The sequence below is a fragment of the Hemitrygon akajei genome, chromosome 31 (genome assembly GCF_048418815.1).
Source record: "Hemitrygon akajei chromosome 31, sHemAka1.3, whole genome shotgun sequence".
Classification (NCBI taxonomy): Eukaryota; Metazoa; Chordata; class Chondrichthyes; order Myliobatiformes; family Dasyatidae; genus Hemitrygon; species Hemitrygon akajei.
Window position 1 is genome coordinate 3,570,400 of NC_133154.1, and position 23,377 is coordinate 3,593,776.

At 50.7% G+C, this 23,377-nt stretch overlaps 1 pseudogene; it reads right to left on the minus strand.

Annotated features, from left to right (window-relative positions):
- LOC140719009 (perforin-1 pseudogene) overlaps positions 1–22,794 on the minus strand; it is a 32,736-nt pseudogene extending 9,942 nt beyond the window's left edge.
- Positions 22,795–23,377: the final 583 nt, after the last annotated feature.

Genomic DNA, 23,377 nt, shown 5'->3' on the forward strand with positions numbered 1-23,377 from the left:
GGATGAGTTGTGTGGAAGGCCTTGTTTCAGTGTGGGACATCTCTGTGAATGCACAATTGTCTAACGGCAGTTCTCTCACTGACCCCATCACACAGAGGAAATGGTAAAGGCTGAAGGACAGATTGGAATGCAAATAATGAGGAAGGGAGAGAGGGAGAGAGAGGGAGAGAGAGGGAGTAGGAGAGGGAGAGTGAGGGTGGGAGAGATAGAATGAGAGGGATAAGAGGGAAGGAGAGGTTGGGAACTAGCGAGCAATTCATACAGAAATGAAGAGAGGGGGAGAAAATAAGATGGGGTGATAGTGCCAATGAGAGAGAATAGTTGAGAAGGGGGCAGAGTGAAAAGAAAAAAGCTGAAAAACAGCACTGGAGAGATGGAGAGAGAGTACGAGATTGAGAAAGAAATGAATGGAAGGGTTGTGTCTGGGAGACCGAGAAAGCAAGTCAGAGAGTGCGAGCAATGGGGGGAGAGAGAATAACACAGAGAGAGAATGTATAATCAGATAGAGAGATGGACAAAGGGAGAATATGAGAGAAAGGTGCAGAGGGAGAGAGGGAGGGAGGTATTGGTAGTGGGAGAGATGGAGGGATACTTTGGTAGTGAGGGAAAGGGAGGCAGAGAGAGAAAGGGGAGGCAGAGAATGAGAGAAGGGGAGAGTGAGGGAGAGAAAAGGGAGACAGAATGAAGAACATATTGATCACAAGAGAGGGAGAGTTGGGTGGGAGTCAGTGAGGCAATAGAAATTTCTAGAACCTCACTCACCCTATGCCAGAATTGACAGCATGGACTCTGGGGAGAGTTGAGGAAGATGTTGGAGGGAAATTATCAGAGAGTGGTGAGAGAGGTTGAGAGATGGAGAAAAGGGGAGAGGTTGAGAGATGGAGAGGAGAGAGAGGTTGAGAGATGGAGAAAAGGGGAGAGAGGTTGAGAGATGGAGAAAAGGGGAGAGAGAGGTTGAGAGATGGAGAAAAGGGGAGACAGAGGTTGAGATGGAGAGAAGGGGAGAGGGGTTGGGAGATGGAGAGAAGGGGAGAGAGAGGTTGAGAGATGGAGAAAAGGGGAGAGAGGTTGAGAGATGGTGAGGAGAGAGAGGTTGAGAGATGGAGAAAAGGGGAGAGAGGTTGAGAGATGGAGAGAAGGGGAGAGAGAGGTTGAGAGATGGAGAAAAGGGGAGAGAGAGGTTGAGAGAAGGAAGGGGAGAGAAAGGTTTAGAGAAGGTGAGAGAGGTTGAGAGATCGAGAAAAGGGGAGAGGTTGAGAGATGGAGAAAAGCGGAGAGAGAGGTTGAGAGATGAAGAGAAGGGGGGAGAGAGGTTGAGAAATGGAGAGGAGAGAGAGGTTAAGCGATGGAGACAAGGGGAGACAGAGGCTGAGAGATGGAGAGGAGAGAGAGGTTAAGAGATGGAGACAAGGGGAGAGAGGTTGAGAGATGGAGAGAAGGGGAGAGAGATGTTGAGAGATGGAGAAAAGGGGAGAGAGGTTGAGAGATGGAGAGAAGGGGAGAGAGAGGTTGAGAGATGGAGAAAAGGGGAGAGAGAGGTTGAGAGATGGAGAAAAGGGCAGAGAGGTTGAGAGATGGAGAGAAGGGGAGAGAGAGGTTGAGAGATGGAGAAAAGGGGAGAGAGAGGCTGAGAGATGGAAGGGGAGAGAGAGGTTGAGAGAAGAGGAGAGAGAGGTTGAGAGATGGAGAAAAGGGGAGAGAGAGGTTGAGAGAAGGGGAGAGAGAGGCTGAGAGATGGAGAAAAGGGGAGAGAGGTTGAGAGATGGAGAAAAGGGGAGAGAGAGGTTGAGAGATGGAGAGAAGGGGAGAGAGGTTGAGAGATGGAGAGAAGGGGAGAGAGAGATTGAGAGATGGAGAAAAGGGGAGAGAGAGGCTGAGAGATCGAGAAAAGGGGAGAGGTTGAGAGATGGAGAGGAGAGAGAGGTTGAGAGATGGAGAAATGGGGAGAGAGGTTGAGAGATGGAGAGAAGGGGAGAGAGAGGTTGAGAGATGGAGAAAATGGGAGAGAGAGGCTGAGAGATGGAAGGGGAGAGAGAGGTTGAGAGTAGAGGAGAGAGAGGTTGAGAGATGGAGAAAAGGGGAGAGAAGTTGAGAGATGGAGAAAAGGGGAGAGAGAGGTTGAGAGATGGAGAAAAGGGGAGAGGTTGAGAGATGGAGAGGAGAGAGAGGTTGAGAGATAGAAAAGGGGAGAGAGAGGTTGAGATGGAGAAAAGGGGAGAGAGAGGTTGAGAGAAGGAAGGGGAGAGAAAGGCTTAGATAAGGGGAGAGAGGTTGAAAAATGGAGTGGAGAGAGAGGTTGAGAGATGGAGAAAAGGGGAGAGAGGTTGAGAGATGGAGAAAAGGGGAGAGGTTGAGAGATGGAGAGGAGAGAGAGGTTGAGAGATGGAGAAAAGGGGAGAGAGGTTGAGAGATGGAGAGAAGGGGAGAGAGAGGTTGAGAGATGGAGAAAATGGGAGAGAGGCTGAGAGATGGAAGGGGAGAGAGAGGTTGAGAGAAGAGGAGAGAGAGGTTGAGAGATGGATAGAAGGGGTGAGAGAGGTTGAGATGGAGAAAAGGGGAGAGAAAGGTTGAGAGATGGAGAGGGGAGAGAGGTTGAGAGATGCAGAGAAGGGGAGAGAGAGGTTGAGAGAAGGAAGGGAAGAGAAAGGTTTAAAGACAGGGAGATAGGTTGAGAGATCGAGAAAAGTGGGTTGATAGGTTGAGAGATGGAGAAAAGGGGAGAGAGAGGTTGAGAGATGGAGAAAAGGGGAGAGAGAGGGTGAGAGATGGAGAAAAGCGGGGAGATAGGTTGAGAGATGAAGAGAAGGGGAGAGAGAGGCTGAGAGATGGAGAGGAGAGAGAGGTTAAGAGATGGAGACAAGGGGAGAGAGGTTGAGAGATGGAGAGAAGGGGTGAGAGAGGTAGAGATGGAGAAAAGGGGAGAGAGAGGCTGAGAGATGGAAGGGGAGAGTGAGGTTGAGAGATAGAAAAGGGGAGCGAGAGGTTGAGATGGAGAAAAGGGGAGAGAGAGGTTGAGAGCTGGAGAGGGGAGAGAGGTTGAGAGATGGAGAGAAGGGGAGAGAGAGGTTGAGAGAAGGAAGGGGAGAGAAAGGCTTAGATAAGGGGAGAGAGGTTGAAAGATGGAGTGGAGAGAGAGGTTGAGAGATGGAGAAAAGGGGAGAGAGGTTGAGAGATGGAGAAAAGGGGAGAGGTTGAGAGATGGAGAGGAGAGAGAGGTTGAGAGATGGAGAAAAGGGGAGAGAGGTTGAGAGATGGAGAGAAGGGGAGAGAGATGTTGAGTGATGGAGAAAAGGGGAGAGAGGTTGAGAGATGGAGAGAAGGGGAGAGAGAGGTTGAGAGATGGAGAAAAGGGGAGAGAGAGGTTGAGAGATGGAGAAAAGCGGAGAGGTTGAGAGATTGAGAGGAGAGAGAGGTTGAGAGATGGAGAAAAGGGCAGAGAGGTTGAGAGATGGAGAGAAGGGGAGAGAGAGGTTGAGAGATGGAGAAAAGGGGAGAGAGAGGCTGAGAGATGGAAGGGGAGAGAGAGGTTGAGAGAAGAGGAGAGAGAGGTTGAGAGATGGAGAAAAGGGGAGAGAGAGGTTGAGAGAAGGGGAGAGAGAGGCTGAGAGATGGAGAAAAGGTGAGAGAGGTTGAGAGATGGAGAAAAGGGGAGAGAGAGGTTGAGAGATGGAGAGAAGGGGAGAGAGGTTGAGAGATGGAGAGAAGGGGAGAGAGAGATTGAGAGATGGAGAAAAGGGGAGAGAGAGGCTGAGAGATCGAGAAAAGGGGAGAGGTTGAGAGATGGAGAGGAGAGAGAGGTTGAGAGATGGAGAAATGGGGAGAGAGGTTGAGAGATGGAGAGAAGGGGAGAGAGAGGTTGAGAGATGGAGAAAATGGGAGAGAGAGGCTGAGAGATGGAAGGGGAGAGAGAGGTTGAGAGTAGAGGAGAGAGAGGTTGAGAGATGGAGAAAAGGGGAGAGAAGTTGAGAGATGGAGAAAAGGGGAGAGAGAGGTTGAAAGATGGAGAAAAGGGGAGAGGTTGAGAGATGGAGAGGAGAGAGAGGTTGAGAGATAGAAAAGGGGAGAGAGAGGTTGAGATGGAGAAAAGGGGAGAGAGAGGTTTAGAGCTGGAGAGGGGAGAGAGGTTGAGAGATGGAGAGAAGGGGAGAGAGAGGTTGAGAGAAGGAAGGGGAGAGAAAGGCTTAGATAAGGGGAGAGAGGTTGAAAGATGGAGTGGAGAGAGAGGTTGAGAGATGGAGAAAAGGGGAGAGAGGTTGAGAGATGGAGAAAAGGGGAGAGGTTGAGAGATGGAGAGGAGAGAGAGGTTGAGAGATGGAGAAAAGGGGAGAGAGGTTGAGAGATGGAGAGAAGGGGAGAGAGAGGTTGAGAGTTGGAGAAAATGGGAGAGAGAGGCTGAGAGATGGAAGGGGAGAGAGAGGTTGAGAGAAGAGGAGAGAGAGGTTGAGAGATGGATAGAAGGGGTGAGAGAGGTTGAGATGGAGAAAAGGGGAGAGAAAGGTTGAGAGATGGAGAGGGGAGAGAGGTTGAGAGATGCAGAGAAGGGGAGAGAGAGGTTGAGAGAAGGAAGGGAAGAGAAAGGTTTAAAGACAGGGAGATAGGTTGAGAGATCGAGAAAAGTGGGTTGATAGGTTGAGAGATGGAGAAAAGGGGAGAGAGAGGTTGAGAGATGGAGAGAAGGGGAGAGAGAGGGTGAGAGATGGAGAAAAGCGGGGAGATAGGTTGAGAGATGAAGAGAAGGGGAGAGAGAGGCTGAGAGATGGAGAGGAGAGAGAGGTTAAGAGATGGAGACAAGGGGAGAGAGGTTGAGAGATGGAGAGGGGAGAGAGGTTGAGAGATGGAGAGAAGGGGAGAGAGAGGTTGAGAGAAGGAAGGGGAGAGAAAGGTTTAGATAAGGGGAGAGAGGTTGAGAGATGGAGAGAGAGGTTGAGAGATGCAGAGAAGGGGAGAGAGAGGTTGAGAGAAGGAAGGGGAGAGAAAGGTTTTGATAAGGGGAGAGAGTTTGAGAGATGGAGAGGAGAGAGAGGTTGAGAGATGGAGAAAAGGGGAGAGAGGTTGAGAGATGGAGAGAAGGGGAGAGAGAGGTTGAGAGATGGAGAGAAGGGGAGAGAGAGGTTGAGAGATGGAGAGAAGGGGAGAGAGGTTGAGAGATGGAGAGAAGGGGAGAGAGAGATTGAGAGATGGAGAAAAGGGGAGAGAGAGGCTGAGAGATGGAGAAAAGGGGAGAGGTTGAGAGATGGAGAGGAGAGAGCGGTTGAGAGATGGAGAAAAGGGGAGAGAGGTTGAGAGATGGAGAGAAGGGGAGAGAGAGGTTGAGAGATGGAGAAAAGGGGAGAGAGAGGCTGAGAGATGGAAGGGGAGAGAGAGGTTGAGAGATGGAGAAAAGGGGAGAGAGGTTGAGAGATGGTGAAAACGGGAGAGAGAGATTGAGAGATGGAGAAAAGGGGAGAGAGAGGTTGAGAGATGGAGAGAAGGGGAGAGAGGTTGAGAGATGGAGAGAAGGGGTGAGAGAGATTGAGAGATGGAGAAAAGGGGAGAGAGAGGTTGAGAGAAGGAAGGGGAGAGAAAGGTTTAGATAAGGGGAGAGAGGTTGAGAGATGGAGAGGAGAGAGACGTTGAGAGATGGAGAAAAGGGGAGACAGGTTGAGAGATGGAGAGAAGGGGAGAGAGAGGTTGAGAGATGGAGAGAAGGGGTGAGAGAGGTTGAGATGGAGAAAAGGGGAGAGAGGTTGAGAGATGGAGAGGGGAGAGAGTTTGAGAGATGCAGAGAAAGGGAGAGAGAGGTTGAGAGATGGAGAGAAGGGGTGAGAGAGGTTGAGATGGAGAAAAGGGGAGAGACAGGTTGAGAAATGGAGAGGGGAGAGAGGTTGAGAGATGCAGAGAAGGGGAGAGAGAGGTTGAGAGAAGGAAGGGAAGAGAAAGGTTTAAAGACGGGGAGAGAGGTTGAGAGATCGAGAAAAGTGGGTTGATAGGATGAGAGATGGAGAAATGGGGAGAGAGAGGTTGAGAGATGGAGATGAGAGAGAGGTTGAGAGATGGAGAGAAGGGGAGAGAGAGGGTGAGAGATGGAGAAAAGCGGGGTGATAGGTTGAGAGATGAAGAGAAGGGGAGAGAGAGGCTGAGAGATGGAGAGGAGAGAGAGGTTGAGAGATGGAGAAAAGGGGAGAGGTTGAGAGATGGAGAGGAGAGAGAGGTTGAGAGATGGAGAAAAGGGGAGAGAGGTTGAGAGATGGAGAGAAGGGGAGAGAGAGGTTGAGAGATAGAAAAGGGGAGAGAGAGGTTGAGATGGAGAGAAGGGGAGAGAGAGGGTGAGAGATGGAGAAAAGCGGGGAGATAGGTTGAGAGATGAAGAGAAGGGGAGAGAGAGGCTGAGAGATGGAGAGGAGAGAGAGGTTAAGAGATGGAGACAAGGGGAGAGAGGTTGAGAGATGGAGAGGGGAGAGAGGTTGAGAGATGGAGAGAAGGGGAGAGAGAGGTTGAGAGAAGGAAGGGGAGAGAAAGGTTTAGATAAGGGGAGAGAGGTTGAGAGATGGAGAGAGAGGTTGAGAGATGCAGAGAAGGGGAGAGAGAGGTTGAGAGAAGGAAGGGGAGAGAAAGGTTTTGATAAGGGGAGAGAGTTTGAGAGATGGAGAGGAGAGAGAGGTTGAGAGATGGAGAAAAGGGGAGAGAGGTTGAGAGATGGAGAGAAGGGGAGAGAGAGGTTGAGAGATGGAGAGAAGGGGAGAGAGAGGTTGAGAGATGGAGAGAAGGGGAGAGAGGTTGAGAGATGGAGAGAAGGGGAGAGAGAGATTGAGAGATGGAGAAAAGGGGAGAGAGAGGCTGAGAGATGGAGAAAAGGGGAGAGGTTGAGAGATGGAGAGGAGAGAGCGGTTGAGAGATGGAGAAAAGGGGAGAGAGGTTGAGAGATGGAGAGAAGGGGAGAGAGAGGTTGAGAGATGGAGAAAAGGGGAGAGAGAGGCTGAGAGATGGAAGGGGAGAGAGAGGTTGAGAGATGGAGAAAAGGGGAGAGAGGTTGAGAGATGGTGAAAACGGGAGAGAGAGATTGAGAGATGGAGAAAAGGGGAGAGAGAGGTTGAGAGATGGAGAGAAGGGGAGAGAGGTTGAGAGATGGAGAGAAGGGGTGAGAGAGATTGAGAGATGGAGAAAAGGGGAGAGAGAGGTTGAGAGAAGGAAGGGGAGAGAAAGGTTTAGATAAGGGGAGAGAGGTTGAGAGATGGAGAGGAGAGAGACGTTGAGAGATGGAGAAAAGGGGAGACAGGTTGAGAGATGGAGAGAAGGGGAGAGAGAGGTTGAGAGATGGAGAGAAGGGGTGAGAGAGGTTGAGATGGAGAAAAGGGGAGAGAGGTTGAGAGATGGAGAGGGGAGAGAGTTTGAGAGATGCAGAGAAAGGGAGAGAGAGGTTGAGAGATGGAGAGAAGGGGTGAGAGAGGTTGAGATGGAGAAAAGGGGAGAGACAGGTTGAGAAATGGAGAGGGGAGAGAGGTTGAGAGATGCAGAGAAGGGGAGAGAGAGGTTGAGAGAAGGAAGGGAAGAGAAAGGTTTAAAGACGGGGAGAGAGGTTGAGAGATCGAGAAAAGTGGGTTGATAGGATGAGAGATGGAGAAATGGGGAGAGAGAGGTTGAGAGATGGAGATGAGAGAGAGGTTGAGAGATGGAGAGAAGGGGAGAGAGAGGGTGAGAGATGGAGAAAAGCGGGGTGATAGGTTGAGAGATGAAGAGAAGGGGAGAGAGAGGCTGAGAGATGGAGAGGAGAGAGAGGTTGAGAGATGGAGAAAAGGGGAGAGGTTGAGAGATGGAGAGGAGAGAGAGGTTGAGAGATGGAGAAAAGGGGAGAGAGGTTGAGAGATGGAGAGAAGGGGAGAGAGAGGTTGAGAGATAGAAAAGGGGAGAGAGAGGTTGAGATGGAGAGAAGGGGAGAGAGAGGGTGAGAGATGGAGAAAAGCGGGGAGATAGGTTGAGAGATGAAGAGAAGGGGAGAGAGAGGCTGAGAGATGGAGAGGAGAGAGAGGTTAAGAGATGGAGACAAGGGGAGAGAGGTTGAGAGATGGAGAGGGGAGAGAGGTTGAGAGATGGAGAGAAGGGGAGAGAGAGGTTGAGAGAAGGAAGGGGAGAGAAAGGTTTAGATAAGGGGAGAGAGGTTGAGAGATGGAGAGAGAGGTTGAGAGATGCAGAGAAGGGGAGAGAGAGGTTGAGAGAAGGAAGGGGAGAGAAAGGTTTTGATAAGGGGAGAGAGTTTGAGAGATGGAGAGGAGAGAGAGGTTGAGAGATGGAGAGAAGGGGAGAGAGAGGTTGAGAGATGGAGAGAAGGGGAGAGAGAGGTTGAGAGATGGAGAGAAGGGGAGAGAGGTTGAGAGATGGAGAGAAGGGGAGAGAGAGATTGAGAGATGGAGAAAAGGGGAGAGAGAGGCTGAGAGATGGAGAAAAGGGGAGAGGTTGAGAGATGGAGAGGAGAGAGCGGTTGAGAGATGGAGAAAAGGGGAGAGAGGTTGAGAGATGGAGAGAAGGGGAGAGAGAGGTTGAGAGATGGAGAAAAGGGGAGAGAGAGGCTGAGAGATGGAAGGGGAGAGAGAGGTTGAGAGATGGAGAAAAGGGGAGAGAGGTTGAGAGATGGTGAAAACGGGAGAGAGAGATTGAGAGATGGAGAAAAGGGGAGAGAGAGGTTGAGAGATGGAGAGAAGGGGAGAGAGGTTGAGAGATGGAGAGAAGGGGTGAGAGAGATTGAGAGATGGAGAAAAGGGGAGAGAGAGGTTGAGAGAAGGAAGGGGAGAGAAAGGTTTAGATAAGGGGAGAGAGGTTGAGAGATGGAGAGGAGAGAGACGTTGAGAGATGGAGAAAAGGGGAGACAGGTTGAGAGATGGAGAGAAGGGGAGAGAGAGGTTGAGAGATGGAGAGAAGGGGTGAGAGAGGTTGAGATGGAGAAAAGGGGAGAGAGGTTGAGAGATGGAGAGGGGAGAGAGTTTGAGAGATGCAGAGAAAGGGAGAGAGAGGTTGAGAGATGGAGAGAAGGGGTGAGAGAGGTTGAGATGGAGAAAAGGGGAGAGACAGGTTGAGAAATGGAGAGGGGAGAGAGGTTGAGAGATGCAGAGAAGGGGAGAGAGAGGTTGAGAGAAGGAAGGGAAGAGAAAGGTTTAAAGACGGGGAGAGAGGTTGAGAGATCGAGAAAAGTGGGTTGATAGGATGAGAGATGGAGAAATGGGGAGAGAGAGGTTGAGAGATGGAGATGAGAGAGAGGTTGAGAGATGGAGAGAAGGGGAGAGAGAGGGTGAGAGATGGAGAAAAGCGGGGTGATAGGTTGAGAGATGAAGAGAAGGGGAGAGAGAGGCTGAGAGATGGAGAGGAGAGAGAGGTTGAGAGATGGAGAAAAGGGGAGAGGTTGAGAGATGGAGAGGAGAGAGAGGTTGAGAGATGGAGAAAAGGGGAGAGAGGTTGAGAGATGGAGAGAAGGGGAGAGAGAGGTTGAGAGATAGAAAAGGGGAGAGAGAGGTTGAGATGGAGAGAAGGGGAGAGAGAGGTTGAGAGATGGAGAAAAGGGGAGAGAGGTTGAGAGATGGAAGGGGAGAGAGAGGTTGAGAGATGGAGAAAAGGGGAGAGAGGTTGAGAGATGGTGAAAACGGGAGAGAGAGATTGAGAGATGGAGAAAAGGGGAGAGAGAGTTTGAGAGATGGAGAGAAGGGGAGAGAGGTTGAGAGATGGAGAGAAGGGGTGAGAGAGATTGAGAGATGGAGAAAAGGGGAGAGAGAGGCTGAGAGATGGAGAAAAGGGGAGAGGTTGAGAGATGGAGAGGAGAGAGAGGTTGAGAGATGGAGAAAAGGGCAGAGAGGTTGAGAGATGGAGAGAAGGGGAGAGAGAAGTTGAGAGATGGAGAAAAGGGGAGAGAGGTTGAAAGTTGGAGAAAAGTGGAGAGAGAGGTTGAGAGAAGGAAGGGGAGAGAAAGGTTTAGATAAGGGGAGAGAGTTTGAGAGATGGAGAGGAGAGAGACGTTGAGAGATGGAGAAAAGGGGAGACAGGTTGAGAGATGGAGAGAAGGGGAGAGAGATGTTGAGAGAAGGAAGGGGAGAGAAAGGTTTAGATAAGGGGAGAGAGTTTGAGAGATGGAGAGGAGAGAGAGGTTGAGAGATGGAGAAAAGTGGAGAGAGGTTGAGAGATGGAGAGAAGGGGAGAGAGAGGTTGAGAGATGGAGAGAAGGGGAGAGAGAGGTTGAGAGATGGAGAAAAGGGGAGAGAGAGATTGAGAGATGGAGAAAAGGGGAGAGAGAGGTTGAGAGATGGAGAGAAGGGGAGAGAGGTTGAGAGATGGAGAGAAGGGGAGAGAGAGATTGAGAGATGGAGAAAAGGGGAGAGAGAGGCTGAGAGATGGAGAAAAGGGGAGAGGTTGAGAGATGGAGAGGAGAGGGAGGTTGAGAGATGGAGAAAAGGGCAGAGAGGTTGAGAGATGGAGAGAAGGGGAGAGAGGTTGAGAGATGGAGAAAAGGGGAGAGAGAGGCTGAGAGATGGAAGGGGAGAGAGAGGTTGAGAGAACAGGAGAGAGAGGTTGAGAGATGGAGAAAAGGGGAGAGAGAGGTTGAGAGAAGGGGAGAGAGAGGCTGAGAGATGGAGAGAAGGGGAGAGAGGTTGAGAGATGGAGAGAAGGGGAGAGAGAGATTGAGAGATGGAGAAAAGGGGAGAGAGAGGCTGAGAGATCGAGAAAAGGGGAGAGGTTGAGAGATGGAGAGGAGAGAGAGGTTGAGAGATGGAGAAATGGGGAGAGAGGTTGAGAGATGGAGAGAAGGGGAGAGAGAGGTTGAGAGATGGAGAAAATGGGAGAGAGAGGCTGAGAGATGGAAGGGGAGAGAGAGGTTGAGAGTAGAGGAGAGAGAGGTTGAGAGATAGAGAAAAGGGGAGAGAAGTTGAGAGATGGAGAAAAGGGGAGAGAGAGGTTTAGAGCTGGAGAGGGGAGAGAGGTTGAGAGATGGAGAGAAGGGCAGAGAGGTTGAGAGATGGAGAGAAGGGGAGAGAGAAGTTGAGAGATGGAGAAAAGGGGAGAGAGGTTGAAAGTTGGAGAAAAGTGGAGAGAGAGGTTGAGAGAAGGAAGGGGAGAGAAAGGTTTAGATAAGGGGAGAGAGGTTGAGAGATTTAGAGGAGAGAGACGTTGAGAGATGGAGAAAAGGGGAGACAGGTTGAGAGATGGAGAGAAGGGGAGAGAGAGGTTGAGAGATGGAGAGAAGGGGTGAGAGAGGTTGAGATGGAGAAAAGGGGAGAGAGGTTGAGAGATGGAGAGGGGAGAGAGTTTGAGAGATGCAGAGAAAGGGAGAGAGAGGTTGAGAGATGGAGAGAAGGGGTGAGAGAGGTTGAGATGGAGAAAAGGGGAGAGACAGGTTGAGAGATGGAGAGGGGAGAGAGGTTGAGAGATGCAGAGAAGGGGAGAGAGAGGTTGAGAGAAGGAAGGGAAGAGAAAGGTTTAAAGACGGGGAGAGAGGTTGAGAGATCGAGAAAAGTGGGTTGATAGGATGAGAGACGGAGAAATGGGGAGAGAGAGGTTGAGAGATGGAGATGAGAGAGAGGTTGAGAGATGGAGAGAAGGGGAGAGAGAGGGTGAGAGATGGAGAAAAGCGGGGTGATAGGTTGAGAGATGAAGAGAAGGGGAGAGAGAGGCTGAGAGATGGAGAGGAGAGAGAGGTTGAGAGATGGAGAAAAGGGGAGAGGTTGAGAGATGGAGAGGAGAGAGAGGTTGAGAGATGGAGAAAAGGGGAGAGAGGTTGAGAGATGGAGAGAAGGGGAGAGAGAGGTTGAGAGATAGAAAAGGGGAGAGAGAGGTTGAGATGGAGAGAAGGGGAGAGAGAGGTTGAGAGATGGAGAAAAGGGGAGAGAGGTTGAGAGATGGAAGGGGAGAGAGAGGTTGAGAGATGGAGAAAAGGGGAGAGAGGTTGAGAGATGGTGAAAACGGGAGAGAGAGATTGAGAGATGGAGAAAAGGGGGAGAGAGAGTTTGAGAGATGGAGAGAAGGGGAGAGAGGTTGAGAGATGGAGAGAAGGGGTGAGAGAGATTGAGAGATGGAGAAAAGGGGAGAGAGAGGCTGAGAGATGGAGAAAAGGGGAGAGGTTGAGAGATGGAGAGGAGAGAGAGGTTGAGAGATGGAGAAAAGGGCAGAGAGGTTGAGAGATGGAGAGAAGGGGAGAGAGAAGTTGAGAGATGGAGAAAAGGGGAGAGAGAGGCTGAGAGATGGAGAAAAGGGGAGAGGTTGAGAGATGGAGAGGAGAGGGAGGTTGAGAGATGGAGAAAAGGGGGGTGATAGGTTGAGAGATGAAGAGAAGGGGAGAGAGAGGCTGAGAGATGGAGAGGAGAGAGAGGTTGAGAGATGGAGAAAAGGGGAGAGGTTGAGAGATGGAGAGGAGAGAGAGGTTGAGAGATGGAGAAAAGGGGAGAGAGGTTGAGAGATGGAGAGAAGGGGAGAGAGAGGTTGAGAGATAGAAAAGGGGAGAGAGAGGTTGAGATGGAGAGAAGGGGAGAGAGAGGGTGAGAGATGGAGAAAAGCGGGGAGATAGGTTGAGAGATGAAGAGAAGGGGAGAGAGAGGCTGAGAGATGGAGAGGAGAGAGAGGTTAAGAGATGGAGACAAGGGGAGAGAGGTTGAGAGATGGAGAGGGGAGAGAGGTTGAGAGATGGAGAGAAGGGGAGAGAGAGGTTGAGAGAAGGAAGGGGAGAGAAAGGTTTAGATAAGGGGAGAGAGGTTGAGAGATGGAGAGAGAGGTTGAGAGATGCAGAGAAGGGGAGAGAGAGGTTGAGAGAAGGAAGGGGAGAGAAAGGTTTTGATAAGGGGAGAGAGTTTGAGAGATGGAGAGGAGAGAGAGGTTGAGAGATGGAGAAAAGGGGAGAGAGGTTGAGAGATGGAGAGAAGGGGAGAGAGAGGTTGAGAGATGGAGAGAAGGGGAGAGAGAGGTTGAGAGATGGAGAGAAGGGGAGAGAGGTTGAGAGATGGAGAGAAGGGGAGAGAGAGATTGAGAGATGGAGAAAAGGGGAGAGAGAGGCTGAGAGATGGAGAAAAGGGGAGAGGTTGAGAGATGGAGAGGAGAGAGCGGTTGAGAGATGGAGAAAAGGGGAGAGAGGTTGAGAGATGGAGAGAAGGGGAGAGAGAGGTTGAGAGATGGAGAAAAGGGGAGAGAGAGGCTGAGAGATGGAAGGGGAGAGAGAGGTTGAGAGATGGAGAAAAGGGGAGAGAGGTTGAGAGATGGTGAAAACGGGAGAGAGAGATTGAGAGATGGAGAAAAGGGGAGAGAGAGGTTGAGAGATGGAGAGAAGGGGAGAGAGGTTGAGAGATGGAGAGAAGGGGTGAGAGAGATTGAGAGATGGAGAAAAGGGGAGAGAGAGGGTTGAGAGAAGGAAGGGGAGAGAAAGGTTTAGATAAGGGGAGAGAGGTTGAGAGATGGAGAGGAGAGAGACGTTGAGAGATGGAGAAAAGGGGAGACAGGTTGAGAGATGGAGAGAAGGGGAGAGAGAGGTTGAGAGATGGAGAGAAGGGGTGAGAGAGGTTGAGATGGAGAAAAGGGGAGAGAGGTTGAGAGATGGAGAGGGGGAGAGAGTTTGAGAGATGCAGAGAAAGGGAGAGAGAGGTTGAGAGATGGAGAGAAGGGGTGAGAGAGGTTGAGATGGAGAAAAGGGGAGAGACAGGTTGAGAAATGGAGAGGGGAGAGAGGTTGAGAGATGCAGAGAAGGGGAGAGAGAGGTTGAGAGAAGGAAGGGAAGAGAAAGGTTTAAAGACGGGGAGAGAGGTTGAGAGATCGAGAAAAGTGGGTTGATAGGATGAGAGATGGAGAAATGGGGAGAGAGAGGTTGAGAGATGGAGATGAGAGAGAGGTTGAGAGATGGAGAGAAGGGGAGAGAGAGGGTGAGAGATGGAGAAAAGCGGGGTGATAGGTTGAGAGATGAAGAGAAGGGGAGAGAGAGGCTGAGAGATGGAGAGGAGAGAGAGGTTGAGAGATGGAGAAAAGGGGAGAGGTTGAGAGATGGAGAGGAGAGAGAGGTTGAGAGATGGAGAAAAGGGGAGAGAGGTTGAGAGATGGAGAGAAGGGGAGAGAGAGGTTGAGAGATAGAAAAGGGGAGAGAGAGGTTGAGATGGAGAGAAGGGGAGAGAGAGGTTGAGAGATGGAGAAAAGGGGAGAGAGGTTGAGAGATGGAAGGGGAGAGAGAGGTTGAGAGATGGAGAAAAGGGGAGAGAGGTTGAGAGATGGTGAAAACGGGAGAGAGAGATTGAGAGATGGAGAAAAGGGGAGAGAGAGTTTGAGAGATGGAGAGAAGGGGAGAGAGGTTGAGAGATGGAGAGAAGGGGTGAGAGAGATTGAGAGATGGAGAAAAGGGGAGAGAGAGGCTGAGAGATGGAGAAAAGGGGAGAGGTTGAGAGATGGAGAGGAGAGAGAGGTTGAGAGATGGAGAAAAGGGCAGAGAGGTTGAGAGATGGAGAGAAGGGGAGAGAGAAGTTGAGAGATGGAGAAAAGGGGAGAGAGGTTGAAAGTTGGAGAAAAGTGGAGAGAGAGGTTGAGAGAAGGAAGGGGAGAGAAAGGTTTAGATAAGGGGAGAGAGTTTGAGAGATGGAGAGGAGAGAGACGTTGAGAGATGGAGAAAAGGGGAGACAGGTTGAGAGATGGAGAGAAGGGGAGAGAGATGTTGAGAGAAGGAAGGGGAGAGAAAGGTTTAGATAAGGGGAGAGAGTTTGAGAGATGGAGAGGAGAGAGAGGTTGAGAGATGGAGAAAAGTGGAGAGAGGTTGAGAGATGGAGAGAAGGGGAGAGAGAGGTTGAGAGATGGAGAGAAGGGGAGAGAGAGGTTGAGAGATGGAGAAAAGGGGAGAGAGAGATTGAGAGATGGAGAAAAGGGGAGAGAGAGGTTGAGAGATGGAGAGAAGGGGAGAGAGGTTGAGAGATGGAGAGAAGGGGAGAGAGAGATTGAGAGATGGAGAAAAGGGGAGAGAGAGGCTGAGAGATGGAGAAAAGGGGAGAGGTTGAGAGATGGAGAGGAGAGGGAGGTTGAGAGATGGAGAAAAGGGCAGAGAGGTTGAGAGATGGAGAGAAGGGGAGAGAGGTTGAGAGATGGAGAAAAGGGGAGAGAGAGGCTGAGAGATGGAAGGGGAGAGAGAGGTTGAGAGAACAGGAGAGAGAGGTTGAGAGATGGAGAAAAGGGGAGAGAGAGGTTGAGAGAAGGGGAGAGAGAGGCTGAGAGATGGAGAGAAGGGGAGAGAGGTTGAGAGATGGAGAGAAGGGGAGAGAGAGATTGAGAGATGGAGAAAAGGGGAGAGAGAGGCTGAGAGATCGAGAAAAGGGGAGAGGTTGAGAGATGGAGAGGAGAGAGAGGTTGAGAGATGGAGAAATGGGGAGAGAGGTTGAGAGATGGAGAGAAGGGGAGAGAGAGGTTGAGAGATGGAGAAAATGGGAGAGAGAGGCTGAGAGATGGAAGGGGAGAGAGAGGTTGAGAGTAGAGGAGAGAGAGGTTGAGAGATAGAGAAAAGGGGAGAGAAGTTGAGAGATGGAGAAAAGGGGAGAGAGAGGTTTAGAGCTGGAGAGGGGAGAGAGGTTGAGAGATGGAGAGAAGGGCAGAGAGGTTGAGAGATGGAGAGAAGGGGAGAGAGAAGTTGAGAGATGGAGAAAAGGGGAGAGAGGTTGAAAGTTGGAGAAAAGTGGAGAGAGAGGTTGAGAGAAGGAAGGGGAGAGAAAGGTTTAGATAAGGGGAGAGAGGTTGAGAGATTTAGAGGAGAGAGACGTTGAGAGATGGAGAAAAGGGGAGACAGGTTGAGAGATGGAGAGAAGGGGAGAGAGAGGTTGAGAGATGGAGAGAAGGGGTGAGAGAGGTTGAGATGGAGAAAAGGGGAGAGAGGTTGAGAGATGGAGAGGGGAGAGAGTTTGAGAGATGCAGAGAAAGGGAGAGAGAGGTTGAGAGATGGAGAGAAGGGGTGAGAGAGGTTGAGATGGAGAAAAGGGGAGAGACAGGTTGAGAGATGGAGAGGGGAGAGAGGTTGAGAGATGCAGAGAAGGGGAGAGAGAGGTTGAGAGAAGGAAGGGAAGAGAAAGGTTTAAAGACGGGGAGAGAGGTTGAGAGATCGAGAAAAGTGGGTTGATAGGATGAGAGACGGAGAAATGGGGAGAGAGAGGTTGAGAGATGGAGATGAGAGAGAGGTTGAGAGATGGAGAGAAGGGGAGAGAGAGGGTGAGAGATGGAGAAAAGCGGGGTGATAGGTTGAGAGATGAAGAGAAGGGGAGAGAGAGGCTGAGAGATGGAGAGGAGAGAGAGGTTGAGAGATGGAGAAAAGGGGAGAGGTTGAGAGATGGAGAGGAGAGAGAGGTTGAGAGATGGAGAAAAGGGGAGAGAGGTTGAGAGATGGAGAGAAGGGGAGAGAGAGGTTGAGAGATAGAAAAGGGGAGAGAGAGGTTGAGATGGAGAGAAGGGGAGAGAGAGGTTGAGAGATGGAGAAAAGGGGAGAGAGGTTGAGAGATGGAAGGGGAGAGAGAGGTTGAGAGATGGAGAAAAGGGGAGAGAGGTTGAGAGATGGTGAAAACGGGAGAGAGAGATTGAGAGATGGAGAAAAGGGGAGAGAGAGTTTGAGAGATGGAGAGAAGGGGAGAGAGGTTGAGAGATGGAGAGAAGGGGTGAGAGAGATTGAGAGATGGAGAAAAGGGGAGAGAGAGGCTGAGAGATGGAGAAAAGGGGAGAGGTTGAGAGATGGAGAGGAGAGAGAGGTTGAGAGATGGAGAAAAGGGCAGAGAGGTTGAGAGATGGAGAGAAGGGGAGAGAGAAGTTGAGAGATGGAGAAAAGGGGAGAGAGAGGCTGAGAGATGGAGAAAAGGGGAGAGGTTGAGAGATGGAGAGGAGAGGGAGGTTGAGAGATGGAGAAAAGGGCAGAGAGGTTGAGAGATGGAGAGAAGGGGAGAGAGGTTGAGAGATGGAGAAAAGGGGAGAGAGAGGCTGAGAGATGGAAGGGGAGAGAGAGGTTGAGAGAACAGGAGAGAGAGGTTGAGAGATGGAGAAAAGGGGAGAGAGAGGTTGAGAGAAGGGGAGAGAGAGGCTGAGAGATGGAGAGAAGGGGAGAGAGGTTGAGAGATGGAGAGAAGGGGAGAGAGAGATTGAGAGATGGAGAAAAGGGGAGAGAGAGGCTGAGAGATCGAGAAAAGGGGAGAGGTTGAGAGATGGAGAGGAGAGAGAGGTTGAGAGATGGAGAAATGGGGAGAGAGGTTGAGAGATGGAGAGAAGGGGAGAGAGAGGTTGAGAGATGGAGAAAATGGGAGAGAGAGGCTGAGAGATGGAAGGGGAGAGAGAGGTTGAGAGTAGAGGAGAGAGAGGTTGAGAGATAGAGAAAAGGGGAGAGAAGTTGAGAGATGGAGAAAAGGGGAGAGAGAGGTTGAGAGATGGAGAAAAGGGGAGAGGTTGAGAGATGGAGAGGAAAGAGAGGTTGAGAGATAGAAAAGGGGAGAGAGAGGTTGAGATGGAGAAAAGGGGAGAGAGAGGTTTAGAGCTGGAGAGGGGAGAGAGGTTGAGAGATGGAGAGAAGGGCAGAGAGGTTGAGAGATGGAGAGAAGGGGAGAGAGAAGTTGAGAGATGGAGAAAAGGGGAGAGAGGTTGAAAGTTGGAGAAAAGTGGAGAGAGAGGTTGAGAGAAGGAAGGGGAGAGAAAGGTTTAGATAAGGGGAGAGAGGTTGAGAGATGGAGAGGAGAGAGACGTTGAGAGATGGAGAAAAGGGGAGACAGGTTGAGAGATGGAGAGAAGGGGAGAGAGAGGTTGAGAGATGGAGAGAAGGGGTGAGAGAGGTTGAGATGGAGAAAAGGGGAGAGAGGTTGAGAGATTGAGAGGGGAGAGAGTTTGAGAGATGCAGAGAAAGGGAGAGAGAGGTTGAGAGATGGAGAGAAGGGGTGAGAGAGGTTGAGATGGAGAAAAGGGGAGAGACAGGTTGAGAGATGGAGAGGGGAGAGAGGTTGAGAGATGCAGAGAAGGGGAGAGAGAGGTTGAGAGAAGGAAGGGAAGAGAAAGGTTTAAAGACGGGGAGAGAGGTTGAGAGATCGAGAAAAGTGGGTTGATAGGATGAGAGACGGAGAAATGGGGAGAGAGAGGTTGAGAGATGGAGATGAGAGAGAGGTTGAGAGATGGAGAGAAGGGGAGAGAGAGGGTGAGAGATGGAGAAAAGCGGGGTGATAGGTTGAGAGATGAAGAGAAGGGGAGAGAGAGGCTGAGAGATGGAGAGGAGAGAGAGGTTGAGAGATGGAGAAAAGGGGAGAGGTTGAGAGATGGAGAGGAGAGAGAGGTTGAGAGATGGAGAAAAGGGGAGAGAGGTTGAGAGATGGAGAGAAGGGGAGAGAGAGGTTGAGAGATAGAAAAGGGGAGAGAGAGGTTGAGATGGAGAGAAGGGGAGAGAGAGGTTGAGAGATGGAGAAAAGGGGAGAGAGGTTGAGAGATGGAAGGGGAGAGAGAGGTTGAGAGATGGAGAAAAGGGGAGAGAGGTTGAGAGATGGTGAAAACGGGAGAGAGAGATTGAGAGATGGAGAAAAGGGGAGAGAGAGTTTGAGAGATGGAGAGAAGGGGAGAGAGGTTGAGAGATGGAGAGAAGGGGTGAGAGAGATTGAGAGATGGAGAAAAGGGGAGAGAGAGGCTGAGAGATGGAGAAAAGGGGAGAGGTTGAGAGATGGAGAGGAGAGAGAGGTTGAGAGATGGAGAAAAGGGCAGAGAGGTTGAGAGATGGAGAGAAGGGGAGAGAGAAGTTGAGAGATGGAGAAAAGGGGAGAGAGGTTGAAAGTTGGAGAAAAGTGGAGAGAGAGGTTGAGAGAAGGAAGGGGAGAGAAAGGTTTAGATAAGGGGAGAGAGTTTGAGAGATGGAGAGGAGAGAGACGTTGAGAGATGGAGAAAAGGGGAGACAGGTTGAGAGATGGAGAGAAGGGGAGAGAGATGTTGAGAGAAGGAAGGGGAGAGAAAGGTTTAGATAAGGGGAGAGAGTTTGAGAGATGGAGAGGAGAGAGAGGTTGAGAGATGGAGAAAAGTGGAGAGAGGTTGAGAGATGGAGAGAAGGGGAGAGAGAGGTTGAGAGATGGAGAGAAGGGGAGAGAGAGGTTGACAGATGGAGAAAAGGGGAGAGAGAGATTGACAGATGGAGAAAAGGGGAGAGAGAGGTTGAGAGATGGAGAGAAGGGGAGAGAGGTTGAGAGATGGAGAGAAGGGGAGAGAGAGATTGAGAGATGGAGAAAAGGGGAGAGAGAGGCTGAGAGATGGAGAAAAGGGGAGAGGTTGAGAGATGGAGAGGAGAGAGAGGTTGAGAGATGGAGAAAAGGGCAGAGAGGTTGAGAGATGGAGAGAAGGGGAGAGAGGTTGAGAGATGGAGAAAAGGGGAGAGAGAGGCTGAGAGATGGAAGGGGAGAGAGAGGTTGAGAGAACAGGAGAGAGAGGTTGAGAGATGGAGAAAAGGGGAGAGAGAGGTTGAGAGAAGGGGAGAGAGAGGCTGAGAGATGGAGAAAAGGGGAGAGAGAGGTTGAGAGATGGAGAGAAGGGGAGAGAGGTTGAGAGATGGAGAGAAGGGGAGAGAGAGATTGAGAGATGGAGAAAAGGGGAGAGAGAGGCTGAGAGATCGAGAAAAGGGGAGAGGTTGAGAGATGGAGAGGAGAGAGAGGTTGAGAGATGGAGAAATGGGGAGAGAGGTTGAGAGATGGAGAGAAGGGGAGAGAGAGGTTGAGATGGAGAAAATGGGAGAGAGAGGCTGAGAGATGGAAGGGGAGAGAGAGGTTGAGAGATAGAGAAAAGGGGAGAGAAGTTGAGAGATGGAGAAAAGGGGAGAGAGAGGTTGAGAGATGGAGAAAAGGGGAGAGGTTGAGAGATGGAGAGGAGAGAGAGGTTGAGAGATAGAAAAGGGGAGAGAGAGGTTGAGATGGAGAAAAGGGGAGAGAGAGGTTTAGAGCTGGAGAGGGGAGAGAGGTTGAGAGATGGAGAGAAGGGGAGAGAGAGGTTGAGAGAAGGAAGGGGAGAGAAAGGCTTAGATAAGGGGAGAGAGGTTGAAAGATGGAGTGGAGAGAGAGGTTGAGAGATGGAGAAAAGGGGAGAGAGGTTGAGAGCTGGAGAAAAGGGGAGAGGTTGAGAGATGGAGAGGAGAGAGAGGTTGAGAGATGGAGAAAAGGGGAGAGAGGTTGAGAGATGGAGAGAAGGGGAGAGAGAGGTTGAGAGATGGAGAAAATGGGAGAGAGAGGCTGAGAGATGGAAGGGGAGAGAGAGGTTGAGAGAAGAGGAGAGAGAGGTTGAGAGATGGATAGAAGGGGTGAGAGAGGTTGAGATGGAGAAAAGGGGAGAGAAAGGTTGAGAGATGGAGAGGGGAGAGAGGTTGAGAGATGCAGAGAAGGGGAGAGAGAGGTTGAGAGAAGGAAGGGAAGAGAAAGGTTTAAAGACAGAGAGATAGGTTGAGAGATCGAGAAAAGTGGGTTGATAGGTTGAGAGATGGAGAAAAGGGGAGAGAGAGGTTGAGAGATGGAGAGAAGGGGAGAGAGAGGGTGAGAGATGGAGAAAAGCGGGGAGATAGGTTGAGAGATGAAGAGAAGGGGAGAGAGAGGCTGAGAGATGGAGAGGAGAGAGAGGTTAAGAGATGGAGACAAGGGGAGAGAGGTTGAGAGATGGAGAGAATGGGTGAGAGAGGTAGAGATGGAGAAAAGGGGAGAGAGAGGCTGAGAGATGGAAGGGGAGAGTGAGGTTGGGAGATAGAAAAGGGGAGAGAGAGGTTGAGATGGAGAAAAGGGGAGAGAGAGGTTGAGAGCTGGAGAGGGGAGAGAGGTTGAGAGATGGAGAGAAGGGGAGAGAGAGGTTGAGAGAAGGAAGGGGAGAGAAAGGTTTAGATAAGGGGAGAGAGGTTGAGAGATGGAGAGAGAGGTTGAGAGATGCAGAGAAGGGGAGAGAGAGGTTGAGAGAAGGAAGGGGAGAGAAAGGTTTTGATAAGGGGAGAGAGTTTGAGAGATGGAGAGGAGAGAGAGGTTGAGAGATGGAGAAAAGGGGAGAGTGGTTGAGAGATGGAGAGAAGGGGAGAGAGAGGTTGAGAGATGGAGAGAAGGGGAGAGAGAGGTTGAGAGATGGAGAGAAGGGGAGAGAGGTTGAGAGATGGAGAGAAGGGGAGAGAGAGATTGAGAGATGGAGAAAAGGGGAGAGAGAGGCTGAGAGATGGAGAAAAGGGGAGAGGTTGAGAGATGGAGAGGAGAGAGAGGTTGAGAGATGGAGAAAAGGGGAGAGAGGTTGAGAGATGGAGAGAAGGGGAGAGAGAGGTTGAGAGATGGAGAAAAGGGGAGAGAGAGGCTGAGAGATGGAAGGGGAGAGAGAGGTTGAGAGATGGAGAAAAGGGGAGAGAGGTTGAGAGATGGTGAAAACGGGAGAGAGAGATTGAGAGATGGAGAAAAGGGGAGAGAGAGTTTGAGAGATGGAGAGAAGGGGAGAGAGGTTGAGAGATGGAGAGAAGGGGTGAGAGAGATTGAGAGATGGAGAAAAGGGGAGAGAGAGGCTGAGAGATGGAGAAAAGGGGAGAGGTTGAGAGATGGAGAGGAGAGAGAGGTTGAGAGATGGAGAAAAGGGCAGAGAGGTTGAGAGATGGAGAGAAGGGGAGAGAGAAGTTGAGAGATGGAGAAAAGGGGAGAGAGGTTGAAAGTTGGAGAAAAGTGGAGAGAGAGGTTGAGAGAAGGAAGGGGAGAGAAAGGTTTAGATAGGGGGAGAGAGGTTGAGAGATGGAGGAGAGAGACGTTGAGAGATGGAGAAAAGGGGAGACAGGTTGAGAGATGGAGAGAAGGGGAGAGAGATGTTGAGAGAAGGAAGGGGAGAGAAAGGTTTAGATAAGGGGAGAGAGTTTGAGAGATGGAGAAAAGTGGAGAGAGGTTGAGAGATGGAGAGAAGGGGAGAGAGAGGTTGAGAGATGGAGAGAAGGGGAGAGAGAGGTTGAGAGATGGAGAAAAGGGGAGAGAGAGATTGAGAGATGGAGAAAAGGGGAGAGAGAGGTTGAGAGATGGAGAGAAGGGGAGAGAGGTTGAGAGATGGAGAGAAGGGGAGAGAGAGATTGAGAGATGGAGAAAAGGCGAGAGAGAGGTTGAGTGATGGAAGGGGAGAGAGAGGTTGAGAGAAGGGGAGGGAGGTTGAGAGATGGAGAAAAGGGGAGAGAGAGGTTGAGAGATGGAGAAAAGGGGAGAGGTTGAGAGAAGGGGAAGGTGGTTTTAGAGATGGAGAAAAGGGGAGAGAGAGGTTGAGAGATGGAGAAAAGGGAAGAGAGAGGTTGAGAGATGGAGAGGAGAGAGAGGTTGAGAGATGGAGAAAAGGGGAGAGGTTGAGAGAAGGGGAAGGTGGTTTTAGAGATGGAGAAAAGGGGAGAGAGAGGTTGAGAGATGGAGAAAAGGGAAGAGAGAGGTTGAGAGATGGAGAGGAGAGAGAGGTTGAGAGATGGAGAAAAGGGGAGAGAGGTTGAGAGATGGAGAGAAGGGGAGAGAGAGGTTGAGAGATGGAGAGAAGGGGAGAGAGGTTGAGATGGAGAGAAGGGGAGAGAGGTTGAGATGGAGAGAAGGGGAGAGAGAGGTTGAGAGGTGGAGAAAAGGGGAAAGAGAGGTTGAGAGATGGAGAGAAGGGGAAAGTGAGGTTGAGAGATGGAGAGGAGGGAAGAAAGAGGATTGGACCACACAAGTGGGGGTCGCATTGCCAAATGGACACCCTTCTACCCCTGAGACAGAGAAGTGAGCCTACCTGTCACTGTTCTTCCAGGATCTTTGAGCTTCTCCCAGATCTGCTCCAGCAGGGACCTGTCTCCGCGCCTCCCACTGCCCCTTTGTGGCTGAGGTCTGTCTCAGCCCTGACTCCAGGTTCTGAGCTACTGAGAGAGTCATGGACCTTATTAAGGTTCAGAACATGTTGCTAGGAGGGGAGGGGCTGTCTCGAGGAACTCACACTCATGGGCTGCCTCAGTCATGACAACGAGAAGTAACAATGGGAGGCTTAAAGATGAGGCCTGCCCCTATGGAGTCTCTTCCCTCCCTCCTACTGTGGATATGAAAGGGTTTGTAGGGGAGGGAAACAGATTATGGGGGAGGTGAGATGAGGGAGTTTGTCGGATCAGAGTTGTTGGTTACAAACAGACATTTTATCAAATGGATGGAATACGGGTTGGAAGAGATGGAAAGATAGATAGAGATAGTGAGAGAGAGGGAGGGAGAGTGATGGATAGACAAATAAATGGATTGAAAGAGTTAGAGAAAGAGAAGAGACAAGAGAGAATGAAACAGTCAGAGAGGGAGGAGGGAGAGAAATAGAGAGAGAGAGATCACATAATGAGGGGGAGGGAGGAGTGTCTAGATTGTTGAGGGGCAGTCAGGGAGGGAGGAGGAAGTGAGAGACCGAGAGAGAGATCACATACGTGAGGGGGAGGGAGGAGTATCTGGAT